The sequence below is a fragment of the Oncorhynchus kisutch genome, linkage group LG7 (genome assembly GCF_002021735.2).
Source record: "Oncorhynchus kisutch isolate 150728-3 linkage group LG7, Okis_V2, whole genome shotgun sequence".
NCBI lineage: Eukaryota > Metazoa > Chordata > Actinopteri > Salmoniformes > Salmonidae > Oncorhynchus > Oncorhynchus kisutch.
In genome coordinates, this window is record NC_034180.2 from 10,329,903 (window position 1) to 10,339,725 (window position 9,823).

Consider the following 9,823-nt stretch of genomic DNA (forward strand, 5'->3'; position numbering starts at 1 on the left):
TTCAGCTTCCAGGAATTGTGTACAGATCCTTGCAAAATGGGGCCTTGCATTATCATGCTGAAACATGAGGTGATTGTGATGGATGAATGGCACGACAATGGGCCTCAGGATCTCGTCACGGTATCTCCTTGCATTAAAATTGCCATTGATAAAATGCAATCGTGTTCATTGTCCATATTTTATGCCTGCCCATATCACAATTCCACCGCCACTATGGGGCACTCTGCTCACAACGTTGACGTTCGCAAACCGCTCAATCAAACAATGCCATACATGTGGTCTGTGGTTGTGATGCCGGTTGGACGTACTGACAAATTATCTAAAACAACGTTGGAGGCGGCTTATGGTAGAGAAATTCATATTACATGATCTAGCAACAGCTCTGGTGGACATTCCTGCAGCCAGCACGCCAGTTGCACGCTCCCTCAAAACTTCAGACATTGTGTTGTGTGACAATACTGCACATTTTAAAGTGCCCTTTTATAGTCATGCTGATTAATGAGCTTCTTGAAATGTCACACCTGTCAGGTGCGTAGATTATCTTGGCAGAAGAGAAATAATCACTAACAGGTACGCTTTTTTTGCATATGGAAAATTTTGGGGATCTTTAATTTCAGCATGAAACATGGGACCAACAGTTTACATGTTCCATTTATATTTTTGTTCAGTGTAGTTATTTACTGAGATTCAATCTGTGACACTGATTTTATCCTAAACGTGAGGTTCAGTTTTAGAACCTATACATTTCATAATGATTACAGCGCAATACCCTTGAATTCAACCTACCCTATAGACTTCACGACATCCATAACCTTTAATCGTTGTATTATGATGGTCCTTACACTGGTTGTGTACGTCTATAAGTGTAACGGCTGTCGGTGGTAGAAGGTGAGGACCAATGCCCAGCGTGGTACGTGTTCATCTTTTTAATAAAGTAAACTGAACACTGAATAACAAAACAACAAAGAAACAACCGGAACAATTCTGTCTGGTGTAGACACAAAGACTGAAAACAACCACCCACACAATGGAAAACACAATGGAAAACAGGCTACCTAAATATGGTTCTCAATCAGGGACAACGATTGACAGCTGCCTCTGATTGTGAACCATACCAGGCCAAACACAGAAATAGAAAATCATTCACAAACTAACATAGACAACCCACCCAACTCACACACTGACCATACTAAAACAAAAGACAAAACAAAGGAACTAAGGTCAGAACGTGACAATAGGTAACTCAAGGGAGTGCTCAGGAATGCATGCAATGTTTTCCGTCACACCTCTTGGGACTAAATGATGCAGATCACGACTCTTCCTTCTTCTGATAAATAGAAACTGGAATAGCCTGGTTTTTTTGGCATACATCAGATAGTAATACTATGACATAAGTCATGTGAAATTCAAGTCTTGGTAACCAAATCTCAAGCGATATTGATTCTTTGGAAACGATTTATAACTTTCACGATAAGCCATTATGCTTATACATGTTTACCACTACCATAAATACTGATAAATGTTTTATAAATTGTTGTAAATGTTATGTGCTAATGACTTGTAATGTTTATAATGCTTACAAGTGCAATGCTTACAAATAATGAAATGTCCTACTTAACCATTAACATTTGCAAAAGCTTATTATTGCTTGTTTATGGTCATTCTATATGAATTAAATCACTTTGACTGACCTTCCATATGTTTTCCCATGGTAGAAGTGATCAGATAGTGACTGTTTCAAAGTGCACCCATTTGCACACCCCACCCGACCAAAACAAAAAAAGCTACTAAGCAACATTTTTCTAAAACTGTCCTGGAGAGGAAAACTGAAAACTAGCTGTTATTGACTGAGAGGTTTGGAACTCTTTCTTATTGGTCTATTAGCTCATTTACCTCCTGGTGATGTCACCAGGCAGGCCAAAACTCCATACCACCAAAACATGCGTTATTTTAGGGATGACTGCTAGCCTAGCAGTTAACAATGTTGGGTCAGTAACTGAAAATTCACTGGTTCGAATCCCAAGCCAACTAGGTGAGAAGTCTGCCAATGTGCCCATAACCCTAATTGCTCCTGTAAATCGTTCTGGATAAGTAAATTACCACTGCATTATTCAGTGTTATTCAAACTTCATATTGTGGGAATATACTGAACAAAAAAACGTATTTAAATGTTGTGCTCAAATTTGACATCCCTGTAAGTGATTATTTCTCCTTTGTCAAGATAATCCATCCAGCTGATAGGTGGGGCAAGAAGCTGATTAAATAGTATGATCATTGCACAGGGGCACCTTGTGCAGTGGACAATAAAAAGGCCACTCTAAATGTGCAGTTTTGTCACAGAACACAATGCCACAGATGTCTCAAGTTGAGGGAGCGTGCAATTGGCATGCTGACTGCAGGAATGTCCACCAGCTGTTGCAAGAGAATGTAATGTTCAATTCTCTACAATAAGCTGCCTCCAACATCATTTTAGAGAATTTGGCAGTATGTCCAACTGGTCTCACAGCCACGCGGGGTCGTCTAAGACCAGCCACTCGGACAGCTGATGAAACTGTGGGTTTACACAACCGAAGAATTACTACACAAGCTGTCAGAAACCATCTCAGGGAAGCTCATCTGCGTGCTTATCATCCTCAACAGGGTCTTAACCTGACTGAAGTTCGGCGCCGTAACCGACTTCAGTGGGCAAATACTTACCTTTGATGGTCACTTGCACGCTGGAGAAGTGTACTGTTCACGGATTAATCCCAGTTTCCCAGTTGGCAGTAAGGTTGTGGTATGGGCAGAACACACTGGCAGTAACAGACTGCCCAGCAGCGCAGCTGATCAGACTTTGATTACATATGACAACACTTTGAGCATGTTTTTACTTGAGAAATACAGCACCAAACACCTTAACTAGATGTTAAACTGTGCAAATTATATCCTACTCGTCTAAAACATCCAAATTAACTTCAAATATCTTGAATCTTTGATTCATTTTGACTATTTGGAGGAAGTGATACTGGCTTTGATCCTATGGGGTCTCATGGGGGACAAACATCAGTAACTGCCACATCAAACCCACACCCAAAGACTGAAATCTTGTTTTTCTTAATGTGCAACAGAGATACACATGAGGAATCAGTGCTTTCCGTCGCTTTTTAATGTTTTGGCATTCAGGTCCAAAAAGTCACTTTCTCACCACTTTTAACATACGTGGAAGGTTTTGTTCAAACAAAAAGGATGCAGTCAGAAAGTGATTGAAATCATAGGGAACAACCCTGATGATAGTTATTCTAATGTGTTACTTACTCAATGTTCACTTCGGAGCCTTATGTCAACACTTCCACATTTAAATATTAACCTATTGATAAAGACCAGAAGAGTTAACACTTTACATTACAGTATGGGTTAAAGTGGTTACTACATGGTAATAGTAAATTCCTTGTAACATGGTAACAACACCTAGATACCATGGACATATTATGTACACCATATTTTAGAACAATGAACAACAAACAATTATTGTTTCATGCTATAAGCTTCACATTTTTGGTGTGTCTGTTAAGTGCATGGTTACAATAGCATTTCACTGCATCAATAGCCTGTATCTGAAATGTCAATAGGATGCATGTACAGTGTGGTATCTATTTTGCCTGCTTCAAATGTGTCATTGACCTATGAAAGCCCTTTTTCATTGTGAACACAGAAAGGCTCTGTGACAGCGGCATTGAGGCATGGAAGCCAACCTGTTTTGGCGGCAGTCTTTTCAACAGCTGTAGTGTTCCTTGGCAATAAAACAAAATAAAATAGAAGCAACAAAAGAGTGAGTGACTGAGCAATTACCATCTCATAACATCCTAGTCACAATGCGCACAACTCCTGTTTCTCATGGCATGGGGACTCAGCCTTGCTGTTTGATCAACATCAGGCAATTTGATAGGAGAAAAAGTAAGCAGAAGAGTTTATCAATTTGCTTTGCCCAGCCTTGTACTTATTTTTAGCTTCTTGAATAACATTTGCCTATATTTCAGATTGTAACCTCAGCCTCAGGGGGCCTATGGCCCTTTTACTACCCTTCCAAAATGCAAAAATATTTGGATAATAAAGAGGCATTTCCATGTAAAGGACCCATGAGCAGCATTGTGAAGTTCGTAGGATCATGTCAAATCGGTTGTCAAATGAGGGCCCTGGGTATAATTTATAACACAGCTTAACTCACACTAAATATCTGCGCTACAGGTGGCTATATCGGTCTCCTAATACAGGACAAGTAAAGGACCAGTGCGCTACTCTTGTGAAAAAAAGGAAAACAAATGTATTTTTTTCTTGGGGTACTGCAGCATCCTCCGCATGCCTAGAACACATTCTTATTTACAATGACGGCCTACACCGGTCAAACCCGTACGACACTGGGCCAATTGTGCGCCGCCCTATGGGACTCCCAATCATGGACAGGTCGTGAAACAGCCTGGAATCAAACCAGGGTGTCTGTAGTGACGCCTCAAGCACTGAGATGCAGTACCTCAGACCGCCACTCGGGAGGCTATGACTAGGCCTAGTGGTAACCTATACATTTCAATGTAAACTGTCTGTAAACTGTCTGTTCACCTGTAAATTCTACTGTATGTTATAAACCGCACACCCTTTCGGAATGCACAGATCAAAAACGTTAAATTATAATGGCCCATCTAACAGGCCCAATTGGCTAGTTTTCAGACCCCTTCCCTTTTTGCACATTTTGTTAAGTTACAGCCTTATTCTAAAATGTTTTAAATAAACACATTTTTATTACGACACAGGGCGAGACCCAGACACAGGAGGCATATTGGTTTGAGTCTCTGATATTTATTGAAGTACAAGGGGCAGGCAATAGGCAGTTCGAGGACAGGCAGAAGTTCATTAACCAGTTCAGAGTCCGAAAGGTACAGGGGGGCAGGCAGGCTCGAGGTCAGTACAAGCTGAACGGTCAGGCAGGTGGTCTCAGTGTCAGGGCAGGCAGGACAGGTCGGAACTGGGAGGGCTAGACAACAGACACTAGGAAAAACATGCTGGTAGGCTTGACAAGACAAGACAAACTGGCAACATACGAACAGAGAACATGGGTATAAATGCACTGGGGATAATGGGGAGGATGGGCGACACCTGGAGGGGGGGGGGGTGGAGGTGAGCACAAAGACAGGTGAAACAGATCCGGGTGGGGTAGAGACAAGCACAGACAGGTGAAACAGATCAGGGTGTGACAATTTTCCTCATCAATCTACATTCAATACCCCGTAATGGCAAAGCGAAAACAGCCCTTTATACATTTTTGCAAATGTCTTTGCATAAGTATTCAGACCCTTTGCTATGAGACTCTAAATCTAGCTCAGGTGCATCCTTTGTCTATTTATCATCCTTGAGATGTTTCTACAACTTCATTGGAGTCCACCTGTGGTAAATTCAATTGATTGGCCATGATTTCAAAAGGCACACAACTGTCTATATAAGGTTCTACAATTGACAGTGCATGTCAGAGCAAAAACCAAGCCATGAAGTAGAAGGATTTTTCCGTAGAGCACTTAGACAGGATTGAGTCGTAGCACAGATCCAGGGAAGGGTACTAAAACATTTCTGCAGCATTGAAGGTCCTCAATAACACTGCGGCCTCCATCATTCTTAAATGGCAGAAGTTTGGAAGAACCAAGACCAGGGCTGCCCAACCCTACCGTCCTGTGGGTTTTCAGTCCAACCCTCTTCCCGGAGATTTACCGACCTGTGGGTTTTCAGTCCAACCCTAATATAACACACCTGTTCTACTAATTAGCTGCTCAACAAGACCTTAACTAGCTAAATCAGATACACTTAATTAGGGTTGGACTGAAAACCTACAGGACAGTGGATCTCCAGGAAGAGGGTTGGGCTGCCCTGACCAAGACTCTTCCTAGAGCTGGCCGCCCGGCCAAACTGAGCAATCGGATAAGGACCTTGGTCAGGGAGGTGATCAAGAACCCGATGGTCACAATGACAGAGCTCCCCAGTTCCTCTGTGGAGATAGAACCTTCCAGATGGACAACCTTCTCTGAGGCACTCCATCAATCAGACCTTTATGGTAGAGTGGCCAGACGGAAGCCACTCCTCAGTAAAAGGCACATGACAGCCCACTTAGTGTTTTCCAAAAGGCACCTAAAGGACTCAGACCTTGAGAAACAAGATTCTCTGGTCTGATGAAACCAAGATTTTACTCTTTGGCCTGAATGCCTACCGTCACATCTGGAGGAAACTTGGCACCATCAAGGGAAAGATGAACAGAGCAAAGTACAGAAAGATCCTTGATGAGAACCTACTCCAGAGAGCTCAGGATCTCAGACTGGGGCGAAAGGTTCACCTTCCAACAGGGCAACAACCCTAAGCAAACAGCGAAGATAACACAGGAGTGACCTCGGAAGTCTCAGAATTGAACCCAATTGAACTTCTCTGGAGAGACCTGAAAATAGCTGTTCAGCTACTCTCCCCATCCAACCTGACAGAGCTCAAGAGGATATGCAGAAAATAAATGGGAGAAACTCCCCGAATACAGCTGTGCAAAGCTTGTAGTGTCATACCCAAGAAGACGAAAGGCTGCAATCATTGCCAAAGGTGCTTCAACAAAGTACTGAGTAAAGGGTTTGAGTACTTACGTAAATGTGATATTTCAGTTAATGTTTCATCAATTTGCACACGTCTAAAAACCTGTTTTTGCTTTGTCGTGATGGGGTATTGTGTGTAAATTGATGAGGGGGGAAAAACTATTTAATACATTTTAGAATAAGGCTGTAATGTAACAAAATGTGTAAAAAGTCAAGGGGTCTGAATACTTTCCGAATGCACTGTAAATGAGATACGCATATGGTAGTTTGTCATATGGCTTATTCAGGAATATATACTCATCATGGGCAGAAAGGGTGAGGAATGTATTCTGCAATGGTTATGCTATACTGTATTATGTTTCTAAATTAAATATTGTCTACAAGTAATTTGACATTTATAATACGTAGCCTACAAACATCATTGGAAAAGGTGAACCGTCTGTTCTACAGTTACAATGCGCTTCAGATCAGATTGCAAAGAGTAAAATACTTGAAATATCTTACCTACTGTATTTATCACTGTGAAGTGGGTCCAATTAAATGAGATGAGATGAATGATAGCCTAACCTAACATGTTGTTGACCTGTAGGCTATTTTGCGAGTCTGAAACTATCAGAGTCGGAAAAGGTGGGGAATTTATTCTGCAATGATCATGGATATTAAAAATAATAGGAAATAGATTTTTTATGAATACGAGTGTCATCATATATTCCTCCACAATGCTACCTGGCTACTTTGACTGCTTGATATTAACAACTTCTATATTGGCACAGGGCGAGACCCAGATGCAGACACAGGAGGCAGATGGTTTGAGTCTGATATTTATTATAATCCAAGGAGCAGGCAAGAGAATGGTCGTGGATAGGCAAAAGATCATAACAAGGTCAGAGTCCAGGAGGTACAGGGTGCTAGGCAGGCTCGAGGTCAGGTCAGGCAGGCGGGTTCAGAGTCGAGGCAGGCAAGGGTCAAAACCGGAAGGACTAGCAGAAACAGAAAAAAGGAAAAACAGGAGCCTGGAAATAACACGCTGGTTTACTTGTCAAAACAAGAGAGCTGGCAAGAGAATAAGTACTCAGGGACTAATGAGGAAAACGGGTGACACCTGGAGGTGGGTGGAGACAATCACAAAGACAGGTGAAACAGATCAGGGTGTGACAACTTCAACCACTATAAAATGTGCATATGCCTGGTCTGAAGTGTGCACATTCTCAAGTCAAGTTCAGTTTTTATAGATGCCAACTTTTATATAAAACTGGCACAGCATGTTTTGGGGCATATTTTGTGCTCATGCAATGTTCATAAATGAGAACTCAGGGGCTTAATTTATAAACGTTGCATAAATTTCACATTAAATATCTGCGTACCCCATTTCTGAAAATAATACATAAGTCTAAATATACTGAGATTCATAAACTTGGTGCACGCCATACATAGCCTACGCATGTTTCCCATTATAAATCAGATCTGTCATAAAATTGTGTGCGTGAATAAGCATTATAACTCCACCTCAGAAACGCCCATCCTTAACCTTTTATGGTGACAATCACGCCCTTGTTTGCTGTATACTTTGAAAATAGGCCAATACAGTATCTAAAGGAAATAGTAATGGGGAACTTCATCAAATGTCTTTATAGGTTTCGGCAGAATGTTTTCTTTTGCAGTGACATTTGCTGTATCTGACCATTTGTGAAAGACAAAAACAATTGCAACCTGTAAACAGATCATTTGAATGCAATAAAGTTATCTACTTGAAAATGTATAAATTGACCAATTTGGCACATTTGAGCAAACTCTTGGCAGTATTGATGCAAAATATTGTGTATTGAGGTAATTATTCACTGGAACAGTCTGAAACTTTGCACACACACACTGCTGCCATCTTGTGGACAACATCTAAATTACACCTAGGCTCCTGTCTTAATGTATGGCCTTTCTCTTGCTTTTCAAAGATGGAGCCTACAAAAAAATAAAACACATGTTTTTTTATTTTGTATAATCTTTTACCAGATCTAATGTGTTATATTCTCCTACATTCATTTCACACTTCAACAAACTTCAAGGTGTTTCCTTTCAAATGGTATCAAGAATAGGCATATCCTTGCTTCAGGCAGTTAGATTTGGGTACATAATTTTAGGCGCAATTTTTTTTTTTAAAGGGTCCGATCCTTATTAAAACAGTTACAGAGTTTCATAGTTGTGATATGAGAAAACTGAGGATGGATTAACAACATTTGAGTTACTCCACAATACTAACCCACAGTTGAAGTCGGAAGTTTAAATACACTTAGGTTGGAGTCATCAAATCTCATCAAGACTCCACAAATGTCTAGTTAAACTTCTTATTGCTTAGATCCCGCTAACGGGATCGATATGACAACAGCCAGTGAAAGTGCAGGGCACCAAATTCAAACCAGAAATCTCATAATTAAAATTTGTCAAACATAGAAGTATTTTACACCATTTAAGATAAACTTGTTAACCCACAACAGTGTGCGATTTCAAAAAGGCTTTACGACGAAAGCACACCAAATGATTATGTTAGGTCTGCACCTAGTCACAGAAAAACACAGCCATTTTTCCAGCCAAAGAGAGGAGTCACAAAAAAAGCAGAAATAGAGATCAAATTAATCACTAACCTTTGATGATCTTCACCAGAAGACACTCATAGGACTTCAGGTTACACAATACATGTATGTTTTGTTCGATAAAGTTCATATTTATATCCAAATATCTGAGTTTACATTGGCGCGTTGTTAATTAAGTAGTTCCAAAACATCCGGTGATTTTGCAGAGAGCCACATCAATACTCATCATAAATGTTGATGAAAATACAGGTGTTATGCATGGAAATTTAGATACAGCGGTTGCATTACGGAGAAGTGTATCAGATTTCAAAAAAGCTTTACTGAAAAGGCACACCATGCAATAATCTGAGTACAGCACTCAGACAACAAAACAAGCAATATAGATATCCGTCATGTTATGGAGTCAACAGAAGTCAGAAATAGCATTATAAATATTCACTTACCTTTGATGATGTTCATCAGAATGCACTCCCATGAATCCCAGTTCCACAATAAATGTTTGATTTGTTAGATAAAGTCCATAATTCATGTCTAAATACCTCCTTTTTTTCTCCACGCGTTTAGTACACAATCTAAACTCACGAGGCGCGGGCAAGTCCAGGTGAAAGTTCAGACGAAAAGTCATATTACAGTTCGTAGAAACATGTC